The sequence below is a fragment of the Erinaceus europaeus genome, chromosome 19 (assembly GCF_950295315.1).
Source record: "Erinaceus europaeus chromosome 19, mEriEur2.1, whole genome shotgun sequence".
Taxonomy (NCBI): domain Eukaryota; kingdom Metazoa; phylum Chordata; class Mammalia; order Eulipotyphla; family Erinaceidae; genus Erinaceus; species Erinaceus europaeus.
This window is the reverse complement of record NC_080180.1, coordinates 21,253,835-21,277,414: the sequence shown is the minus strand read 5'-3', so window position 1 is coordinate 21,277,414 and position 23,580 is coordinate 21,253,835. Positions and strand designations below refer to the sequence as shown.

The 23,580-nt window shown below is 51.2% G+C and overlaps 1 protein-coding gene across 2 annotated transcripts in view; it reads left to right on the top strand.

Annotated features, from left to right (window-relative positions):
- The first annotated feature begins 10,343 nt into the window (after positions 1–10,343).
- The window catches only part of SYT2 (synaptotagmin 2), a 117,089-nt gene continuing 103,852 nt past the window's right edge, over positions 10,344–23,580 (top strand). The window contains exon 1 of one of the 2 annotated variants that reach the window (XM_060178592.1): positions 10,344–10,456. The gene's annotated coding sequence lies outside the window, so the exon portion shown is untranslated. The remainder of the gene's footprint in view (positions 10,457–23,580) is intronic. The other variant, XM_060178590.1, reaches the window with a different exon arrangement.

Here is a 23,580-nt window from a genome sequence, read left to right as displayed (position 1 = left end):
TCACAATGCAATTTTCCTTAGGGGTAAATTCCAGGCACTTCAAAGGAGGGGGGGCAGTTGAGTAACAGGACTTTGTGGTGGTTTCAAGTTTGGCCAAACACAATGTACAGTAATTCATGGCCTTTGTTTTAAGGGGAGAAGAGGGGAATGTGCAGAAAGGTGGCCCCCATCTGGAGAAGCCATTCATCATTAGTTCACGATGGAGGAACCTGCCCTTGTCTCTACCCGGAGCGCGGAGAACCTGGGATAGACCCACTTGGACCTCATGGAAACAAAGGCCTGGACTTCCCAGGAAGTGGGCCACTCTCTAGCAAAGGAGGAGGAGGAGGAGGGGGAGGGGAGGGGGAGGGGGGGGAGGGGGAGGGGCAGGAGGAGGAAGAGGAGGAGGAAAATAAAAAATGAAAGAAAGTCTGGCCTAGCGAACACTTGGTGACTCCTCTTTGCCTCTCTGATCATTCAGAAAGCCCTGCTGAGCTGTCCTCATTTCCCCAATCACAGTGATAGTCTTAAAGGGCCCCTCCACATTGCCATCCATTGTATTACAATTTAATCCTCACACCTGTGCCTCCAGGTGGGCAGTGAGGATTTCTACTAACCAACAGTATCAGCAACAGAATTGCTACAGAATCAGTGACAGGAGGTCTTGAGGAGATCAAGCGTGGCTTTCTGACCCCAGCCCTGGAGCTCCACAAGGCTCCCAGCCAGTCCAGCCATGGCCCTCCCTCTCTGTTGTCCTGTAGGAGTCCCTTTCTGGTGGCAAGGAGCCTGCCTTGACTCTTGGATTGGCTCTTGGGTCCCCAGGTACCTGTCCCCTTCTGCTGATCACCTGTTTGACCTGTGCCAGCAGCTGGCTGTTTCCTGTCTGTCTGTCTGTCCCAATTAGGCTATGGATTCCTTGAGTTGAAGTGTCAACCTTCCCACTGCCAGATCCCTGCAGGGGCACATGGAGGACCACTTGCCATGCCCTGCTGCAGAGTGGCCACATTTTTGTTGACTGGATAATTAACAAAGACGGAGATAAGCCGAGGAAGTTTGCTCTACTGTTGCAACCAAGGGCCTGAGAAAGGTGGCAGCTGGGCCTCGGCCGCCCTGATGAGGAGGGGATCTGTGCTGGAGCTTCTCGACCATAGGTACCGCTCTGGCTTCTGCCACAGCCCCGGCCACACCCCTGGGGCAGATCTGTGATGGCACCTCAACTTTAATGGATATGGGGACATCAAAGGACCAGGGTTAATTATTCAGAGCTGACTTGTTTTTCATCTCCTCAGTGTTGTGAACTTCAGAGCCCCTGGTTGCAGGAGTCAGGCGCACGAGGCACAAAGTGCAAGGACTGGTCAGGATCCCGGTTCAAGCCCCCAGCTCCCCACATGCAGGGGAGTCACTTCATAGGCGGTGAAGCAGGTCTGCAGGTGTCTCTCTGTCTCTCTTCCTTTCTATCTCCCCATTCTCTTGCAATTTCTCTCTGTCTCTATCCAATAACAAATAAATAAATTTAAAAAAAAAAGAATTTAAAAGAAAACAAATCTTTAAAAAAAAAAAAAAGCTCTCGGTTGCTTTCTGGAAAGAAAAGTGTTTTTGTGTGTTCCTATGATGTCTTAATTTTTTTTTCCAGAGAGAGAGGGAGAGGGAGAGAGAAAGAGAGAGGATGCAAAAGGCCACAGCACCAAAGTTTCCTTCAATGTGGTAGAGGCTGGGCTTGAACCTGGGTCATGACCATGGTAAAGCAGCACACTACCCAAATGAGCTATTTTGTTGACCTGCTGCCTAGCTCTCGGTCACTTATTCTTCATGTTCTAGAAGGCAAAGGCTTGCCTGCATTGAGGGTCTCCTTGGTTTTTTGATTCACTAAGAGCATAAGGGGTAAGGGCTGAGGAAGGGGCAGTACTGACACTGAACAGAATCATCCAGAAGAGCCCTGTCCTCTACCTGAGGAGAGGAAACCAGGTTCAAGACAACCTTCTGGCCACACAGTCACACAGAGCTGTATGAGACTGGTGATTCCTTGCTGGGGGTGACTCAGCACTGGTCTTTGCGACGATTACGCCCTTTGAACTTGAGAAGGAAAAACAATTCATTTTCACAGAGTCAGGTTAGGGGCTAGAAGACTGTGAGAAGCAGGCAGTCCCTGTGATATTCACTGGTTTCTGGCACCTGATAAAAACCTGAGACTGGGAGTCGGGCAGTAGCGCAGCAGGGCTAAATGCAGGTGGCACAAAGCACAAGGGCTGGCGTAATGATCCCGGTTCGAGCCCCCAGCTACCCACCTGCAGAGGAGTCACTTTAAACAAAAACAAAAAAAACCTAAGACTACTTAGGACTTAGCAAATTCCTTCTATATGCCAGATTTGGTCCTAAAAACTTTGAAATGTTCTGTTCTAGGGGCAATAAAATAATAAACTAGAGGTCCTCTTCCACCCTACAAATCCTGTTATATTTAAGAATCTAATTTGAGCTCAGCTTTATTTATTGTTTTTATTATTTTGTTAATTGCATTGGGAATAAATAATTATAGTCCTTTTAATCAACTTACTGAAGAAGTGCTCTTCACTGGTTGCTTGGATAACCAGGTTAAAAAAAATTGATTTTGCTGAGGAAACGAAATACTGCTGCTGCAAATGACTTTCATGCCTGAGGTTCTCAAGTCCCAGGTTTGATCCCCAGCACCACCATAAGCCAGAGCTGTGCAGGACTCTGGTCTTTGTACCACTGTCACATTTAAATAAGTAAAACATGTTTTAAAATTTAAATACATTGTAAATAAAATATTAAAAATTAATTGAATGTGCCAGAGTGATGCTCTGGTTCTTTTTTCTATCTTATAGATAAATAAGTATTTTTTTCCCTAAAATAGTTTCTTTTTATTGATTAGAGAGATAGGAAGAGAAAAGAGAGAGAGAGAAAAGAGAGACAAAGAGAGAGAGAGAGAGAGAGCCAGACATCACTCTAGTACATATAGCACTGGGAAATCAAATTCAGGATCTCATACTTGAAAGTCCAACACTTGGGGGCTGGGTAGTGGTGCACCTGGTTGGGCACACATGTTACAAATGCAAGGACCTGGGTTCAAGTCCCCATTTCCCACCTGCAGAGGGAAAGCTTTGTGAGTGGTGAAGCAGTGCTACAGGTCTCTCTCTCTCTCTCTCTCTCTCTCTCTCCCCCCTTCCCTTTCAATTTATGTCTATCTCTACTCAATAAATAAATAAAGATAATTTTAAAGAAGTCCAACACTTCATTCACTGCACCACCATCCATAGTATATGACTAATTTTTTTTTTTTTGCCTTCAGAGTTATCACTGGGGCTCAGTGCCTACACCATGAATCTACTGCTCCTGACGTCTTTTTTTTTTTTTTTTCATTGTTGCTGCTGTTAGTTGTTGTTGGATAGGACAGAGGGAAATTGAGAGAGGAGGAGAAGACAGAGAGGGAGAGAGAAAGATAGACACCTGCAGACCTGCTTCATGGTTTGTGAAGAGACCCCCCTGCAGGTGGGGAGCTGCGGACTCGAACCAGGATATTTACACTGGTCCTTTCACTTCACACCATGTGCACTTAACCCAGTGTGCCACCGCCTGGCCCCCGTGACTAAATCTTTAAAAAATAAAATAAATAAAAGTTAAAACCTAAAATATCATCTTTTTGTGTTATTTAGCTTTATTCATGTTTGATTCCCTTCCCCCATCTTAGGAGTTAGAATCTTCTGTTTTGTGGGATAGCTAAGAGCTAAGTGGATTTCAGTATGACATATTACTTTAAGTAAAATCTGTAATACGTTTATGCTTGGTATTTCACTAAAGCACATTAGAAGCAAAGCAAAGACCTCTGGTGTCAGGAATGGGGGAGGCAGATATACTTCAGTAGAATGGAGAGCCATGTTTGTGGACTGTCAGGGCTTGTGAAGGGCATGGAAGGCCTGGGTGGGAACAGGAGCTTTGGGAAGGAGTGTGTCGGGCACTGTCAGGACAAAGTGGGAAACAGGAGCTGTCCATGGCTTCCTCTTCTCTCTGCTCTTAAAGACAGCTGCGGAGCTTTGCAAAACTGTAAGGACCAGGACATCACCAGAGCAGGGGGCAGTGTTCAGACGCGCCAGAGCTGGCAGACCTGTGAGCCAAGATGGCCACCAATGTGATTCGATGATGGTGGCCTGAGACCACCATGGCTCCTTAAAATCACTGTTGTGGGGAAATGTGACCTCTTCTCTTGTTCACTACAGCAGAAGTTGTAGTTACAGAAATTCCTTAAAAAAATTTTTTTTTCATTTATTTGTTACTTGATAGAGACAGAGAGAAATTGAGAGAGAAAGGGGAGATAGAGAGGACAAGAGACAGAGAGACACCTGCAGACCTGCTTCACCACCTGTGAAGTGACTCCCCTGCAGGTGGGGAACTGGGGGCTGGAACCAGGATCCTAACCGGTCCTTGCGCTTTGTGCCACGTGCGCTTAACCCTCTGTGCTACTACCCAACTCCAGAGAAATTCCTAAAGAAGAAAAGGACACTGGAATGGCTGGAGTGGGTGGAATGGAAGGTGATATGGGAGGTGGCATGTTCTAATTCTTAGAATAGTGCTTTACCATTACTAATGAACTGTGGCAGGGAACTCAAGGTAGTGTTCCTCATCAATAACTTCAGAGAAGTCAGTTGAAGGAAATAACTGAAGAAAAGGCTGGCTGATGCTTAAGAAAACACTATAGTCAGTTACTTGTTACTGACTATAGTTACTTGTTCCAGCTGACAACATGTAATGGTTTACTGTTGTCATTCCTGCAGATAATTTATTTATTTTTTTAAAAAGTTTATTTATGTTTGTTTTATTGTTGTATTTATTATTGCTGTTGTTGTCATCATTGTTGGATAGGACAGAGAGAAATGGAGAGAGGAGGGAAGACAGAGAGGGAGAGAGAAAGATAGACACCTGCAGACCTGCTTTACTGCCTGTGAAGCGACTCCCCTGTAGGTGGGGAGCTGGGGCCTTGAACCGGGATCCTTACGCTTGTCCTTGCACTTTGTGCCATGTGCGCTTAACCTGCTGTGCTACTGCCTGACTCCCTATTTTGTATTTTTTAAACTGTTTTTTAATTTTGTATTTTTTTAATCTTTATTTATTTATTAGATAGAGACAGCCAGAAATCGAGAGGGAAGGGGGTGATAAAGAGGGAGAGACAGGGGAGTCGGGCTGTAGTGCAGCAGGCTAAGTGCAGGTGGCGCAAAGCACAAGGACCAGAATAAGGATCCCGGTTCGAACCCCGGCTCCCCACCTGCAGGGGAGTCGCTTCACAGGCGGTGAAGCAGGTCTGCAGGTGTCTATCTTTCTCTCCTCCTCTCTGTCTTCCCCTCCCTCTCTCCATTTCTCTCTGTCCTATCCAACAACGACAACAACAATAATAACTACAACAATAAAACAACAAGGGCAACTAAAGGGAATAAATAAATAAAATTTAAAAAATTTAAAAAAAAAAGAGGGAGAGACAGAGAGACACCTGCAGCCCTGCTTCACCACTCGCAAAGCTTTCCCCCTGCAGGTGGGGACCGGGGGCTCAAACCCGGGTCCTTGCGCATTGCAACATGTGCGCTCAACCAGGTGCGCCGCCGCCCGGCCCCAATTTTGTATTTTTTAATAAGAAGATATTTGTATATTCCCAGGAAGAAAGGAAGGAAGGAAGAAAGAGTGGTCCCATGTTCAGCGGGGAAGCAATTACAGAAGCCAGACCTTCCACCTTCTGCAACCCACAATGCCCTGGGTCCATGCTCCCAGAGGGATAAAGAACAGGAAAGCTATCAGGGCAGGGGATGGGATACGGAGATCTGGTGGTGGGAATTGTGGGGAGTTGTACGCCTCTTATCCTATGGTTTTATTAATGTTTCCTTTTTATAAATAAAAAAATAATAAATTAATTAAATAAATAAAAAAGAAAGAGTGGTTTCTAGGGGCCAGGTGGTGGCACACCTGGCTGAGTGCACATGTTACAATGTGCAAGGATCTGGGTTTGAGCCCCTGGTTCCCACCTGTAGGGGGAAAGCTTTGTGTCTCGCTTCCTGTCTATCTCCCCCTTCCCTCTCAATTTCTGACTGTCTCTATCCAATAAATAAATAAAGATAATAAAAAAAATAAAATAAAGAAAGTGTGCTCTCTAATTACTGACTATGTGTGGGATGGAGGAGGGCTTTTTCATTCATTCCTCCAGCAGGGAGTAAGCAGGAGAGTTACAGAGCTCCTGATGTGGTTTATAATCCTGATGATACTGATCCCTATGAATTAAAAGAACATTAACGGGAGTTGGGTGGTAGTGCAGTGGGTTAAGCGCACATGGCACGAAGCTCAAGGACCAGCATAAAGATCCCGGTTCGAGCCCCCAGCTCCCCACCTGCAGGGGCGTCACTTCACAAGTGGTGAAGCAGGTCTGCAGGTGTCTATCTTTCTCTCTCTTCCTTTCTGTTTTCCCCTCCTCTCTCCATTTCTCTGTCCTGTCTAACAACGATGACAGCAATAACAATAGTAACTACAACAATAAAAAAGGGGGGCAAAAAAAGGGAAAATAAAAAATAGAACATTAAGGGGCCTGGTTAAGCACACACGTTACAGTGTGCCAGGACCCAGGTTCAATCAAGCCGCTGGTCTCCACCTGCAGGGGGAAAGCTTCAGGAGTGGTGAAGCAGGGCTGCAAGTCTCTCTCTCTGTCTCTTTCCTTCTTTCCCTCTACATTTCCCCTCTAAATTTCTCTCTGTCTCTATTCAATAATAAATAAATAAAACATTAAGGAACATTAAGACAGTAGCCAGAGACACCACATATTTCACTGAAGCCAACTGACTGCACATGAACTGTGCCAATAATATGGGGAGGCAGGCAGGTTGGTTGACTCCCTGTGCCCAGGCCCCTACGTGTGCTGAGAGGGAGCAGGCAGTAGACCTCTGAGCCTTTGGCTGCAACAGTGGTGGGCTTCTGGCTAGCCGGCTAACTTGGATGGGTCCTGTGTGAGGAGATGGCAGCCTTTTCTCTGCTCTGACTGCCTGCAGGCTCATCGCTAGTAGGGGGAGTGGAAGGAGGCAAACGGCACATTCTGGGATGCACCTGGCTAAGCTCGGGCTGAATGTCCCCTTTGTTTGCTTTTAAATTGCCACCAGGTTTACTGCTGACATGCAGGGTGCCTGCATGACGAATCCACCATACCCAGCGGCCATTTTTTTCTTTTTTCTTTTCTTCATTTTCTAGGACAAAGAGAATTTGTGAGGGGAGGAGGAAATAGGGAGAGAAACAGAAAGGTAACTGTAGTACCTGCCTCACTATTCGTGAAACTTTCCCTCTGCAGGTGGGAGTTGAACCTGTGTCCTTTCCATGATAGTGTGTGTTCTCAACTGGGTGCACCACTGTCTGACCCACCCTTTGTTTTTTCTTATTCTTTTTCCTTTTCTTTTCTTTCTTTTTTTGCCTCCAGGGTTATCACTGGGGCTGGTGGCTGCACTCAAATCCACTGCTCCTGGAGTCCATCTTTCCCATCTGGAGGTCATTCTTTCCCTTTAATTGCCCTTGTTGTTTATCATTGTTGTTGTTGTTCTTATTATTGTTATTGCTGTTGGATAGGACAGAGAGAAATGGAGAGGAGGGGAAGACAGAGAGGGGGAGAGAAAGACAGACACCTGCAGACCTGCTTCACCGCCTGTGAAGCGACTCCCCTGCAGGTGGGGAGCCGGGGGCTCGAACCCTTTTCTTTTCTTTTTATTTCATTTATTTATTTTCCTTTTGTTGCCCTTGTTGTCTTTTTTTATTGTCGCTGCTGTTGCTATTGATGTCATCGTTGTTGGATAAGACAGAGAGAAATGGAGAGAGGAGGGGAAGGCAGAGAGGGGGAGAGAAAGACAGACACCTGCAGACCTGCTTCACCGCCTGTGAAGCGACTCCCTTGCAGGTGGGGAGATGGGGGCTTGAACTAGGATCCTTAAGCCAGTCCTTGCGCTTTGTGCATGTGCACTTAACCCGCTGTGCTACCGCCTGACTTCCTCTTTTCTTTTCTTTCAGCTCTGGCTTATAGTGGTGTGGGAGATTGAAACTGGGACTCTGGAGGCTCCGGAATGACAGTCTGTTTGAATAACCATTATGCTATCTACCCTCTGCCCTCTTTTTTTTTTTTTTCTTTACCGGAGCACTGCTCAGCTTTGGCTTATGGTGGTGCAGGGGATTGAACCTGGGACTTCGGAGCCTTAGGCATGAGAGTCTGTTTACATAACCATTATGCTGTCTACCCCTGCCCCTTGTTTTTTTTTTCTTTTAAATAAAGTATTATTATTATTATTATTATTATTATTATTATTATTTTACCAGAGTACTGACTAGCTCTGGCTTATGGTGGTATAGGGATTGAATCTGGGACCTTGGAGCCTCAGCCATGCCAGTCTCTTTGTTTTTCTTCAAAAGATTTTATTAATGATTGTGAAAATAGCTCATTTGGACAGTGTGTTGCAACCCAGGTTCAGGTGTGGCCTCTACTGCACTGAAAGAAGTTTCATGTGTGGCAAAGCAGCCTCCTCATTGTGCCTTCTCTTTGAACATGTAGGGTGGCACAGGGATTGACATTAGTCTAATTTCCTCCCATAGAGGTTCTGCCTCCCCCTTATCTTCTCTGCTCCAGTGGCCATGAGTACAGACTCTGCAGAGGTGTCCCCTCACCTCTTCCAAGCCTCTGGAGTAAAGCTCTGCACTCCAGCTGGCATTGCTAGCACAGAGGTCTGGGAAGGTCCCTCCATGAAGCCCTGCTGCTCCCTGCACGGCCTCATGTCCTGCTCAGCAGATGTGTACTGAAGACAGGCGGTTGGCCGAGCCTCATGGGAGCCTCTCCCAGCACCCGCAGGAGAGAGACCAGGTGTCAGGGTCCTGTTACGGAGGAGGCATATTGTGCAGTAGGGACTCCTGCCTGGACACTCTGCATGTGTCCTCTCCTGCCCTGGTGCTCCTGGAGGCAAACCCTGGAGGCAAAAAAAATATACATAAAAGAGAGGGGATGGAAGGAACATTGGTCTGAGAGTCATTTGTGTTGTTCATTTATATCTTTAGACCACACTGATCTGGAACCTTTGAGTAATTGTCTAGAAACTACATGGGGGACAGGAAAGTGTCAGAGGTGCTCTCTGAGTGTATGAGTGGAGACTGGGTGGCGGGGGAGGCCTGGAGGGCCAAGTATAGTGTGAGAAGGGGTCAGGAGCCTGTGAGTTCCAGCCATCTCCTACTGAGCACCTACTATGTGCACTTGCTTAGGCTGCACAGCCCGGAGACCCTTGTGCCCGGCATTGCGGCATTGCGTGTGAAAAACAGATAACCCTCCTCTTTCTCCCCAGGCATTTCCTCCAGACCCAGCCTCTCCCTGGCCACTCAGGCAGGGTGCTGTCATCTGTAGGTTGCTGGTGACCGCCACTGCAAAGCTAGCATTACTAGCTGACAAAGCATGTTTTCAGTACTCAGACAACTAGCAAGCATGGAAATGCTGTCATTTATTAAAGAGACAGAGAGAGATACCACAGCTTGAAGCTGAGCACTGCTGGAACCTGGGTCTCACAGACGGCAAAGCAGCGCACTATCCAAGTGAGCTATTTTCCTGGCTCGGTATTATTATTTTTGTTTGCTAGAGCACTGTGTGGCTCTGGCTTATGGTGGTGCAGGGGACTGAGCCCAGAACCTTGAATTTGAACACAATACTGAATTCAATTAATGGTCTTTTATCTTTTTTTTTTTTTTTTAATCGTCTTTTATCTTTACCTCTCCACCTTTCCCCTTATTTTATTATTCTTGAGGCTTCATGTTCTGGGCTTTCCCCCACTGAAACAAGAGGGGAAGGAGAAGAAGAGGGGAAGGAGAAGAAGGATCAGAGTTTCCTTCCATGTTGTGAGCTTGAACCCGGGTCTAGCACGTGGCAAGGCAGGCAGAGCGTTATCTAAGTGAGCCACTTCACTCACTCACTCACTCACTCACTCACTCACTCACTCACTCACTCACTCACTCACTCACTCACAGGCTCCCACCCTCCAGGTGATATGTCCAGGTGGAGGTGGCCTCGCTGGGAGGAAAGGGAGCCGGGCTGGGGTGACCTGGAGGCCGCGGTGCGGGCTGAGCCGCAGTGGGCGCGGGAGGCGGGGAGGAGCCGCGGTCCGGAGAGACCTCACGTCCCGGCTCGAGTCGGGCTGTTCCCCCCGCGCGGCAGTGACCTTGAGCAGGGGGAGGGGAGCCGGCGTCCCGGGGGGCTGAGGCCGCCCTGCCCCCCGCGGCCCCGCCCTCCGCCGCGGCTCCTCCGCCCACTGCAGCGCCGCCCCGCGCCGCGCCTGCCCGCGGGTCTTGCGGCAAAGCCACTTGGAGCCGAGTTGGGGCTGGCGGCGCGGGGACTCGGGGCGGGGAGGCGCCCCCAGCGGCCGGCAACCCGGCGCCCCGCACCTCGGGGCCGCTCTTCCCTGCGCGCTCTCTCGCTCCCCGCCAGGTAAGTCCGCACCCCGCCCGCGGGGGCCGCACCCCTGCTCCAAAGTTTCTCCTCTCGGGCCGCGAACCTCGCTGCCGAGCCCGGGGCCGCGGGCTGCGATCTGGACCCCCGGGGGCGCGAAGTTCGCGGCCGGGGCGGCGAGGCGGGCCCGAGTGCAGGCTCCCGGGCAGGGTGTGTGCACGCGTCCGCTGGAAGGTTCGATTCGGGGACGGGGGCCAGGTGCGCCCCCAGGCAGATGTGGGGCCGCAGGAGGGGGCACTTCTCCCCGGGTCTCCCCGGGCCCGCAGCCGGGCATGGGGCGGGGCGCACCCACCCCGCTTCGTTGTCTCCCGGGCCCCCACTCCTTCTGTCCGAGCCGCCTGCAGCCTCCTTCGCTCTCCCCTCAAGCTTCGGGGACCCCCAGACCCACCGTCTTGGGAGGGAGGGAGGGCTCGAACTCCGGGAGGCGGAGACCCTGGGTGGAGGAGAGGGTGGGTAGACTGAGTAGGGAGAAGAGGGTCGGGAGGAACTGGGGCAGGGGCGCCGCGCCCCCCAGCCTCTGTCCAAATCTCATGACTCAGCACGACCTAGGACGTCCCGCCCTTTTTCAGCCCTACTCCCGGGGTATCCCCGGCCCCGCAAAGTGGGGTGCACAACCTCACCCTACTGCTGGACTCCATCATTCACCTTTTCTGTCTGAAGACCCTCTTCCTGTATCCCCTTCCCCCATCACCCAGGGCGCAGGACATTTTTTAAAAAATAAAAAATAGTCTAGATGATTGATCTTTATTTTACCCCCATTACCCCAAGCCTCCTCCCTGACTTGACCCCTTTGGGTGCCACATTCCACAGGTGCGTCCTGGATACCCCAGTCCGTGGTGTGGGGGCCGCCGGAGCCGCTCTCCCTTTCTGCAGCACCCTTCCCCCACTCCCATGCCAGTAACAGAGTGACTGGGGCTGCAGAAATTAGGGGGTTCGAAGAGGTGTTGACACAGAGGGCTTTGGAGTGGGGCGGGAGGAGGGTGCCCAGGTTGGAGGGGAGGGCTTCAGGAAATCCCTTGGGTTCTGTGAGTACCCCAGAAGGGAGGAGGTGGGCTAGGGTCTGGCCTGCAGAGAGTGGGGTGCCTTCTGCTGGGCGGAGGTGGTCTGGGGTGTCACAGATTGCCTGCAACACCCGGCTCCATCAGCTGCAGTGATGGCACTGCTCACTGCTCAGCCCCAGGCCCAGGCACTAGTCTGTGAGACACTGGGATACGAGAAACATCTCTGTGACCACCACAGTCGCCGCAGAAGTGAGGAGCCTTGCCCTGTGCCCCCAGCCCGGCCATTGCACTGGGAGGAGCAGGTGCTCTGTTGCAGTAGGACGTGCCTGGCGCGGGGGGGAAGTGGCCTGGCAGATGCTGCAGTCTGCAGCCTGTGTTGGGGCCCTGGGGTGAGTCAGAGCCAGGGGTCCAGGCCAGGCACTCTGTGCTGGCCCAGGAGCCCTGGGGAGTCCAGTTCCAACCCTGTGTGACCTCCCCAGTCCCTCGGGGAATAGGCAGGCTGGCCTGTGCCCCACTTCAGGCTTCTCCCTCGGTGGAACCTGCCTCTGCCCTTCCTAGCTCTCAGTCTGAGCCTTCAGGATGCTTCTTGGGAGCTGGAATTTTCTAGCCTCTCTTGTGTCCGATCCTCCCTCCCCCTCCATGCTCTGTCCAGGGAGACCCAGGGAGCTTCTGAAAGGCTCAGGGAAGGGGAGGCAGAGACCTGGGTTGCCTTCTGCAGGAGGAAGAACCCAAATCCCTGGGTAATGAGGCAGCTTTAAGTAGCACCCCCAAATTATTTTGGGAGACAGAGAGGAGCAGGATTGTGTAACTGCAGTCCTAGATCCCCACAGGGGAAGGCAGAGGTTGGCATCTGTGAATGCTGTTTTTTTGCCCACAGGAGAGCTTCTAAGTAGTTTTGCTTCGTGATAGGGCTTGTTTTTTATGTCTGGGGTACTTCTGAAGACCTGGCAGTCAGAGAGCCTCTTTCTGGGGCTGGGTGAGGGCTTTCTTGCCTCCTCCTACAGCCCCAACTCCTTCTCAGCTTCAGGCAGGTTCCCTTGTGATCCAACCAACCAGGTACCTGGGACTGAGTGGGTGGGCTTCAGAGCAGGCTGGAGAAGGCTCTCCCCTGCCGCCTTGGCCAGGGGCCTGTGGGCACTCGACCCCAAGAATCAAGTCTCCAGGTCCAGGCAAGCTTGGTTTCCAGCCAGGTCTCCTCTCTGCTCCACAGCCCACTCAGGAGAGGGGTTGGAGTGGGGAGGCAGGGCTGGGCCTGGGGCTGTAGACGTGGCTCCTCCCCACTCTCTCACAGAAGCGCCTCTCCCCTTGCCTGTGGCGCTTGGCTTCTGAATTGTCTGGACTGTCCTGATGTACGTCTGACTGAAGCTGCCTTTGCTCTTCATAGCCAGACGGTGCAGATGGTGCAGACGGTGCCTTTGCTCCTTGAACTCAGGGCCAGAGAGCCAGAGGGAGTGTAGAGGGTGCCTACTCAGTGCAGGTGGTGGTAATATGGGCAGCACCGAGGCGGAGCCTCATAGCACTAACCACTGCCTGGCACACAGGTGCCCCCCACGAACTACTTGTTGCATTAACAAAGTCACATACGCACGCACGAGCTGACAGAGTCACACACTTTGCATCTTAGTGGCCACGCATGACAATATGTGTGACCTCATTAATTCACTGTAGTAGACACGGCAGGGAACGCAGCAGAGTCCCTGAGTGCTGGTGTTGCCTCTGCCAGTCTAGGTCAGTGGTCTCTCTGAGCTTCAGGTTGCATTTGCCCGCTACTCCATTTGGGGACAGGGGCTCTGAGCCAGGAGGGAGCTGTGCCTGGAAGTGGAGAGCTAATTGGGAACAAAAACAGAGCTGGGTGCTGCTCTCTTGGCACTTACCACCCAGTGAATGACAGAATGAAACTGCCAGCTGCCCAGATCAGTCACACCACACAGTGGTCCTGGCTGAGTGTGAGGAAGGCATGGGGGGAGCTCTGAGGACGCGCAGTGGGCTGACTTGCAGAGTCTTGTCTGTAAACCAGAGGTGACTATACTTACCCCCTGGGTAGCGGCACTCCATACGTGATGACAGATTCAGAGTCACTGACCTCAGTATCAGGCTGCACAGAGAAGAATAAACAAGCAGGCACCTTGTGTGCACATTGTATTGTGTGAATAAAGCTGCAGAAGCTAACAGGCCAATGAACAAATGCTATTAATATGGCCACCAGGTGACTATAATGCTAGAAGACTATGGTGGTGGTTCTGTTTTTTTAACCGGAGCGCTGCTCAACTCTGGCTTATTGTGAGGCGGTTCTATGTGCCCTGAATGAATGGCTATTACGCAGCAGCATCATGTCTTCAGAGGAGCCCTGATGGAGGAGCTGGTACTCAAGGCTGGGGTCTCCCTGGGTCAGGAAGTCTGTGAGGAGTGTTGGGATTTCTCTGGAGGAATGTCGTCAGTTCACAGGGGTGGTTTCTTTTTAAAAATTTTAAAAGAGATTTTACTTATTTATGAGAAAGATAGGAGGAGAGAGAAAGCGCCAGACATCACTCTGGCACATGTGCTGCCAGGGATCAAACTTGTGACTTCATGCTTGAGAGTCCACAGCTTTATCACTGCTCCACCTTCCAGACCACACACACGGGTAGTTTCTAAGATGTAGTGAGTTGTGGTAACTGTCACTAGGCAGCCTGAGGCCACTCTGCATCTGGGAAAGTTAAGCAAACTCTTTGTCTTCCTGAGCTGAATGCATTAATCTATTAACTAAATCAAATGCATTAATTTTTTAATTAAATACATTAATTCCTGGGAACTGTTTAGATCGGTGCCTAGCATGTAGTAGTGGGTAGAAGTGTATTCCATGTTAGTCATGAGGCCTGTGGGGTTCCTTGTAGCCCATCCGTCCCCAACAACACCAGGGCTATTTCTTGGGTTTCTAGGTTGAAGGGATTTTTATTTATTTATTTATTTATTTATTTATTTATTATTTATATTTAATGAGATCTGGCTCATGGTGGTGCTAGGGATTGAACCTTGGACCTCAGAGTCTCAGGCATGCATCTTTTTTGCATCACCACTGTGCTATCTCCCAGAGGGAGCATTTTTTAGCTCTGCTAATTCTTAACAACTCAAGGGAAGGCTGTCACTTCTTGGTGGCTGGTTCAGTATTTCATCTCTCTAGCTTTCAGGCACGTCTTTTATGTGGAAAGGGCTGGACGTTGCCAAAACAAAATTTCTGGAAAGACTTTTTCCCAGCAAGACTTCATTTCTAGCCCTGAACTGGCAGCCCAAGCAAACAGGCAGAGTGCTGGTATGACCAGCCCTGTGGTTGTGCGTCTGGCTTGCTGGGAGCACTTGATCACCAGCTCCACTCCTAAAACAGGTCTGAACTTGTCAGGAAAAGCATCAGAAAGGACCCCCCCAGCCCCAGATGCATAGTAAATAAGAGTTGTGAAAGCTTCCTCCCACAGACCAAGGTGAGGGCCCCTCCTGCCTGCTCAGGAGCCCAAAGGCTGGGTACTGTTGGACTCTGGAGGCCATTATAGACCTCCCACCTTGGAAGCCAGGATGGACCTGTCGTCTGTCAGCCAGGGAAGTGGGGATTGAGATGAGCTGCTGGCCTGTTACAACAGTCACTGAGTCTCAGAGGGTGGGTACCACCAGGAAGCCCCTCAGTAGGTCAAGAACAGGACAAAGGTACTGCCACTGCAGTTTTAGTGCTGCCAAGGGCAACCATTTCTTTCTTTCTTTCTTTCATTTTTTTTTTTTTTTTTGCCTCCAGGGTTATTACTGGGGCTTGGTGCCTGCACTACTAATCCATTGCTCCTGGAGGCTATTTTTTTTTTTCCTTTTGTTGCCCTTGTTGTTTATCGTTGTTGTTGTTGTTATTGCTGTCATTGTTGTTGGATAGGACAGAGAGAAATGGAGAGAGGAGGGGAAGACAGACAGGGAGAGAGATAGACACCTGCAGACCTGCTTCACCACCTGTGAAGCGACTTCCCTGCAGGTGGGGAGCTGGGGGCTCAAACCGGGATCCTTACGCGGGTGCTTGTGCTTTGTGCCACCTGCGCTTAACCCGCTGTACTACCACTGAGTCCCGTCTTCTGAAACCCTGATTCAAGGAGAGAAATAAGCAGCCACCAACCCCCCCCCCCACACACACACACAGACACACTGAGAGCACACCTATTGCTGCAGGACTTTAATCACCAAACTGGAAACTGGCAGCATCCCACCCAGACAGGACTGCTGAGGCTGGAGAGATAGCACATGATTATGCAAAGGACTTTCATTTCTGAGGCTCTGAGGTCTTAAATTCAATCCCCAGCACCACCATAAGCCAGAGCTATGCAGTGCTGTGGTAAAAATAAACAAACAGGATAGGGCTGAGCCAAGGCTGGGGGAGACTGGGCAGCAGGAGTGTCCTCCCCACCTCCCGAGCAAAGCCCTGGTGGTGAATCCTGAGGAAGCCCCACACCTGGAAGGGTGAGCTGACTCAGCCTCTCCAAGCAAGCGATCGCGACTAGTGGTGTGCATGGCTGCTCCTGTTTACACACAGAGCACCATAACCTCGTCTCCAAGCCCCCTGACTCACCTGCCTCTCCACGTTACAGGCAGAGCTGGGGAGAAGGGGTGTGGGGTGTGCGGTGTGGGGTGCTGGCTAGCTGGGGAGGGGCAGCTCTCACCAATGGGCCTCAGTGGCCTTTCTCCATTTCTCTCAGTCCTATCCAACAATGACAACATCAATAACAATAATAATTACAACAATAGAAAACAACAAGGGCAATAAAAAGGGAAAAATAAATATAAATAAATACTTAAAAATTTTTTTTAAATAAAAAAAAAAAAGAAGACGGGTCTCAGCCTGGTCCCAGTGTTCACATGCCGGCGTGACCAGAGTCTGAACATGGACTGAGCCAAAGCACCTCACTCCTGCTTCCTACTTTCCTTCCACTTCCCATTCAGAGAGACTGAACATCTATTCCTGAAGAGGCCCCAGGGATTGCATTTCCTTCATCAGCCTCCCCTGGGAAAGGGCATGAGGTTCTATCTTCTCCTGGGTCCCCCAATAGGGAGCATTGGTCATGGTTGGCTGGGAGGTGACTGGGTTCATCAGTGAGCCCAACCCCAGTCTGGCTGCTTGCGGGTGGCTGGCTTTCCTCACCTCCTCCCTCACAGCCAGGATGCTGGGTAGGTAGCAGTGACTGGGTTGAGCCAGGGTGATGGTGGCATGGGTCCCTCAGGGTGGGACAGTGAGTCCTCAGTCCACTGATTGCTTTGGCAGGGTTCCCCGTAATTGGGTTGACCATAATTGGGTTGATGCGGAGGCTCTGGCATTCAGCAATTAGGGAATACTGCAATTAGGGATGGAACTCACCCATTACTACTCCATGCATCTTAATATCTAGTGTAAGCGGTTGTAACTCTGAGCACGAAGTGAGGGAGATGGGAAATTGGAAGTGAATTGGAGGGACCAGCCGAGGGGTCTCAGCCTGGAAGATCCTGGCAGGGACTTCATCTTTTCCAGAGCCAAGCAGGCAGAGGGAGGGAGGGAAGGGCCTGGAGATGAGTCCCAGCAGCTAGAGTGACCAACCCAGTGGAGTCACAGATGCTTCCCCTCACCTTTACTTATATGGGAGCCAGAGTTAGACTGCTTGGTGGGGCTTCAGAAATTGGGGTGGGAGAAGCTCTGTCTGCTTTCTGCGTGGCTGTGAAACATGGGAAGATGGAGAATTAAGTCAGCAGTGGGGCAGAGAGAGAGAAGGTTATCTATCTTTGTCTTCTCCTTTTTCCTCTCTCTCCATATATATATTACTATAGCACTGCCCACCTCTGGCTTGTGGTAGTGTGGGGGATTGAACCTGGGACTTTGAAGCCTTGGGCACAATGCTGTCTACCCCTACCCCTTTGTCCCCTCTCTCTTTCAATATTTATTTTTCACTAGAGCACTGCTCAACTCTGGTGTAGGGTAGGGCCCCACAATTGAACCTGGGACTTAGGAGCTCCAGGCATGAGGGTCTCCTTGCATAATCATTATGCTATCTACCCCGCCCTAATATTTATTTATTAGGAGAGAGGAAGGAAAGAGTAAGCAGAGCACTGCTCAGCTCTGGCTTAGGGTGATGCTGGAGGGGTTGAACCTGTAGCCCCGGGGCTTCAGGCATGCAGATCAGTGTTCTAATGGGCTGAGCTGCCACCTCAGTCCTCCCTCCCTTTCTTCCTCCTCACCCCCATTCTTGAGTTGTATTTCTCCTGAAGTCAGATGAAGCTGAATGTGTGGCTAGTGCAGGTAGAGGTGTGTGTTGCCCTGGACTCCAGGATGTTACCTACCTGTGTCCCCTTCCTGAGTGGAAATGACCTTCCTGAAGTGGGCTCCCAGGGGCTTTCCAGAGAACCCCTGCTCCCTCAGCCAAAAGGTTGGAGAGAGATCTTTTCTTCACCACTGACTCCTGGACTGATCCAACAGCCCAAGTGCTTTGGGTATATCCTCCCTGGCAAGTGCAAGGGGGTGAGGGTGCTATATGCTTTTTATAGGACATTCTGCACCTCAGCTTTGTACTCCCAGGCCCCCTCCTGGGGAGGAGGAGGAGGTGAGGGCCTGTAGCCACCTGGGCTGGGGCCACAGGAGCTCTCTGTCTGTCCTTACCGAACGCCTGCTGCGTTTACTTGGAGAAAAGCTCATTTAACCAGCACACAGGCCTATGTCTCATTCTCCCGGAGAGCTGCCCACCTCCCTGTCTTCATTGTCACTGAGCCTTTATGTGTCAGCTTGGGTGGACCAAAGTCATAGGCCCAGTGGTGGGGGTCAGAACCAGTCTCCCTAAAAAGGGGAGGGAGCTCTGTGAGCTGGAAAGAGAGGGATGTCTGTCCCTGCCTGAGCCTTGGGGGGAAGAGACCAGGGACCTGTTGTTTGTGTTGTTCTGAGGAGTAGGGGACCGGCCTGGGCCGCAGCACTAGGAGGCAAAGTTAAGAGGTGAACTAGCCTGGGGAGATTGGGGGCGTCTGCAGGAAGTGTGGAGTTAACCAGGGAGAGTCAGGAGAAGGCTCCCTCTCCCTGTGGAGAAGGCATGCTTTAATAAGGCTGCCCTGGCTCCAAATCAATCCTGGCATTGCAGGAGGCGAAGGGAAGCACAGTGGAGAAATTGGATTAGCTCTTAGCTCTTTGATGCTGGGAACTGCGCTGTCTGCTGGGGCTGCTGCAGTAGGCAGGGAAGCCAGGGCTGAGTGGACATTGTAGAGCCTCCCCCCCCCCCCCCCCCCCCCCGCCAGAGGGGGCTCTGTTTGCTACTCCAGCAGGTTTCCTGTGATGGAGGAGATACAACAGAGCCTGGGGGCGGGGGTGCACAGAGTAAAACCTGTCATAGCACCCACCCACCATGGGGGCTTTTCTGGCCGTGGACATGGGCCCCAAAGGCCTGGGAGGTGATGAGGAAGGCAGAGGAAGTGCCTGTCACCTCCTTGGTTCCTGCTCCCCGGGGTTTTGAGCCCTGCAGATGTGGCCAGGACAGCTGGCCTGGCTGAGAGTCCGATGGCTGTGTTTCGACCCGCACTGCCACCCCTGGGCAAGCTCCCCAGACTTCTGAGCTTCAGGGTCCTCACTGGACATGGAGAAGGTAACCCAGGGTGTGGGCCTTGTGAAGGCTTCCACATGTCCCAGGATGGCCCTTCTCCAAGTTTGGGCTCCGGCCCTGTGGAGTCCCCAGCAATCTTCTAGAAGGATCCTTTAGGTCAACACTGTTTCAAGAGCGGCACTAAGGATCCTTGCCATACTCAGTGGTGGTTCCAGTGGTGTCAAAGCAGCAACAGGTAGAGCTACTGGCACCCTGGTATGGAGCTAGGCAGGGCCCTGTGCCCTGCTCCCCTGCCCCACCTGCCAACCTGCTGAGTAGACATGGGAGCAAACACATCATGGCTGCTTGCATGCAAGGACTCCTTTGATGATGTTCTGAAGATTATCAGTGCCATTAACTTGGCTCTCATGCACTTCCTATTGATTTCTCTGTGACGGACAGAGGGGTGCATAGCACGCTCTGTGTACTCCCTTTGAATACGGCTGAGATTTCTCTGTGTTCACAGAGGGGAACTGAGAGTCTCAGGAAGGTGAGTTCCACTGCAGGGTCCCATGGCTCATGGGGGGCAGGGTCAACATCCAGGCCAGGCTTGTCTGTCTCCAACGCCCGGCTCTCCCATCCCAACCCTGTAGCCCCAGGGAGAAGAGTGAAAGGTAGGTTTGTCTCCTGAGACCCTGAGCATTTGCCCCACCTTGGCTGGCATCAACCCAGTTCTTTCTAGAAACAGATGTTTGACTGAGTTTGGGCACTGGGCCTGTCCACACAGCTCGGGGGCGGGGGAGGGGCAGAGGAGACCAGGATTCCAAGCCCCTTCAGAAGTGAAATCTCACAAATGGGGGGGAAGGTCCTGCAGAGAGCTGCCCTCTGCTTGTCCCAATTTAGGGGGCCCTAAGGGACCTCATGAAGCCAGGCCCCCGAGGCTCACTGCAGAGAAGGCACCCCCAGACATGAGAAAGTTCTTGCTGTGCCCGTGTTCTCCTGCCCAGCCGGCCAGTCTGGGCTCCATCTGCAGGAGAGGCTGCAAGCCTGGGGGTGAGTGATAGACTGTGTCTGTCTGGACAGTGCCTGCTGTGATCAGGATTTAATGCCCTGATCCCCGAGGCCAGGAGATAACTACTCCCTCATGGCTGCTGTGATGCTGGCACTGAGAGTGTGTGGTCAGTCCCTCCTAAGAGGATGTGTGGTGGGCGATGGAAGCATCACCTCAGCTGAGGTCAGACGTCTGCTCACCTCGCCCACCAGGGAGCCCACGCTGCTCAGTGTGTGTGTGTGTGTGTGTGTGTGTGTGTGTGTGGCCACAAGGCTCCTTCCCCTGTTCAGCCAGAGAGAACACAGGGCAGGGAGGAGCTGGGCAGAGTAAAAGGTGGGTGCTTGTCTGGGTGAGAGGAACTAACTGAGCTGCTTATCCTTTCTGTGGTGAAGAACCTTGAGACCCCCCTTCCCCCACACTGTTGCTGTCCCAGGAGGGCAGGAGTTGGGTTCATGATTCTTCTCTCTGCCAGCTTCCCTGAAAGCGTGTCTTGGAGTGTGGGTGTGTGTATCTCCAGAGCACTGCTCAGCTCTGACTTAAGATGGTGCTGGAGATTGAACCTGGGACCTTAGAGCCTCAGGCATGAGAGACTGTTTGCTTAACCATTATGTTGCCACCTCCCACCATGCTAAAGCATTTTCTCTCCCTCTGGTCTGCCTCTCCCTGCCCTGGTAGACAGACCTAGGCCAGGTGGGTCTTGGGAGAAAAACCTTTTTTTGATTTGGGGGTGCACAGAGGCAGGTTGGGGGCAGCCTCTCTAGGACAGGTTGATGTGCCTGGATCCTCAGTTCTGGGGACGGCTTCTGTTCTGTAATAAACTAGACAACGGGGGGTGGGGTGGGGGCAGGAGGTAGCGCAGTGGGTTAAGCATACATAGCACAAAGCGCATGGATCGGAGTACGGAACCCGGCTCGAGCCCCCGCCTCACCACCTGCAAGGGAGTCACTTCACAGGCAGTGAAGCAGGTCTACAGGTGTTTATCTTTCTCTCCCCCTCTCTGTCTTCCCCTCCTCTCTCCATTTCTCTCTGTCCTATCCAGTAACAACGACAGCAATAACAATAGTAATAACAACAACAATGAACAACAAGGGCAACAAAAGGGGAAAAATAGCCTTCAAAGGGAGTCGGGTGGTAGTGTAGTGGGTTAAGCATAGGTGGTGCAAAGCACAAGGACAGGCATTAAGGATCCCGGTTCAAGCCCCCAGCTCCCCACCTGCAGGGGAGTCACTTCACAGACGGTGAAGCAGGTCTGCAGGTGTCTCTCTTTCTCTGCCCCTCTCTGTCTTCCGTCTTCTCTCCATTTCTCTCTGCCCTATCCAACAATGACATCAATAACAATAATAATAACTACAACAATAAAAACAACAAGGGCAACAAAAAGGGAATAAATAAATATTAAAAAATAGATAGCCTTCAGGAGCAGTGGATTCATAGTGCAGACACCGAGCCCCAGCAATAACCCTGGAGGAGACATAATAAATTAATAATAATAATAATAATAAACTAGATGGATCCCCAAAGTAGCCCTTCCATGCTCTGGGGGACTCCCAGGGCCCACCCACTGTCCTGCTTTTAGAGGACACTTCTTGCTTCAGTTTTGTGACAGCTCAGGACACTTGGCTTAGAGCAGAGGAGGGTCACACCTTCTCTCTCTCTGCTCTTAGCAGACTGCCCATGGTGCCTCCCTCTCACATGCCTTGGAAATCAAGAATGAAATTGAACCTGAGGTCTTGTCTCCAGGTTGGAGGAGGCTGGCCTGGTTACTGTGGTCTCCTTCCTGTCATCGTGCTTGTCTCAGCTCTCAGTTGCTCTGGGTGGGCCCTAGCCTGGTCTGGCTGGGGGCACTGTCTGTAGACTTTGTGCCTGGGGTTTCCTCTCCAGACCACTTTTGCTTTCTGGCCCTGTGGCGGCTGCCACCTGTGATGAGATGACACAGGTGACTTTGCTGGGCTGTGGCTGTTAGCCCAGTTCTTTCTGACTATGGTGCTCACATAGGGGCTTTGTGGGAAGGTGAGGGAGACATGTGTCTGGGACCAGGGCTTGGGCTGTCAGTCATTTCTGAGTGGTTGATGGAGAGCAAAAATACAGGGACTACTCACTCCTCCCACCTTTCTCTTTTATCCCTTTTTAAATTTTTTATTTTATTTTCCCTTTGTTGCCTTTGTTGTTTTTTTATTGTTATTATAGTTATTATTGTTGTTGTTGTTGTTGTTGTCATCGTTGTTGGATAGGACAGAGAGAAATGGAAGACAGAGAGGGGGAGAGAAAGTAGACACCTACAGACCTGCTTCACCGCTTGTGAAGCGACTCCCCTGCAGGTGGGGAGCCTGGGGCTCGAACCGAGATCCTTACGCTGGTCCTTGCACTTTGCGCCACGGTGTGCTTGACCTGCTGTGCTACCACCCGACTCCCTTCCTTTTCTTTTATTTACTTCTCCCTCTCCCTCTCTCTGTCTCTCTCTTTGTCTCTCTCTCCCTCTCCCTCTCCCTGTCTCTCTCTTTGTCTCTCTCTCTCTCTCCCTTGTTTGTTTTTACCAAAGCACTGCTCAGCTCTGGCTTATAGTGGTGTGAGGGATTGAATCTGGGACCTTAAAGTCTCAAGCACTAGTGTCTGTTTGCATAACCATTATGCTGTCTCCCTAACCCCATTTTCTCTAGACTAGTCAGTAGCTTGTTTATTGCTTTGCAGCCTGGGACCTCCTGCATTCAAGATTTCACAACTCCCTGGTCAACTTTTTCATTTAGATAAAGAATGAAGGAGGAAGAAGAAGAACGAAATGGGGGGGGGGGGCGGAACCCAGTACTGATGAAAAGGGCTCCTTGCTTTGAATGTTTGTAGCGGGGAGTCGCGGGTGTGTGGCTGCCATGATTCCTGGAATTTGGAGAGGAACAGTCACTCCCGGGCTTTCTCAAGAGGCCTTGCTCAGGTTGCTCTCTGGCACAGCTGGGGAGTGTGGTACTCAGGTGCAGCACTGAACCCGGAAGCAGGGCCCTGGGGAATTCTGAGGCAAGAGGTGGGGTCTGGGCTGTACAAGGGACCGAACTTTTGCCTCTGCCCTCTGACCCTCATTCCTTAGGTGACCTTGAGCTTGTCACTTTTCCTCTTTACATCTGTTTCTTCCTGTGAACGATGAGGAGATTAGACTAGAAAAACCACTGCAGTCAGTCCCTTACCAGAGTCCCAAAAAAGCAGTAGGGGACCCTGAAGGTCAAGCTGTCATTCTTTGCCTGGAGGCTGAGAGAGGGCTGGATTCAGGAGAAGGTGCTTGGCCACTCGATCTGGAGAGTGCTGGGGAGGGGTGAGTAGAAGGAGTGCACACCCAGAGGCCCACAGGGGACTGTAGCCTTTATTTATTTATGTTTTTGCTAGAGTCAGAGAGAGGGAAGGGGGGGAGGTTTGAGTACAGTGGTGTCTGAGCCTGAGCCTGAGCCTGGGTCACATGCATGGCAAAACAGCACACTAACCAAGTGAGCTATTTTTTCAGCCTGGATTTTGTATTGTTTTTTAAGATTATTAAAAAAA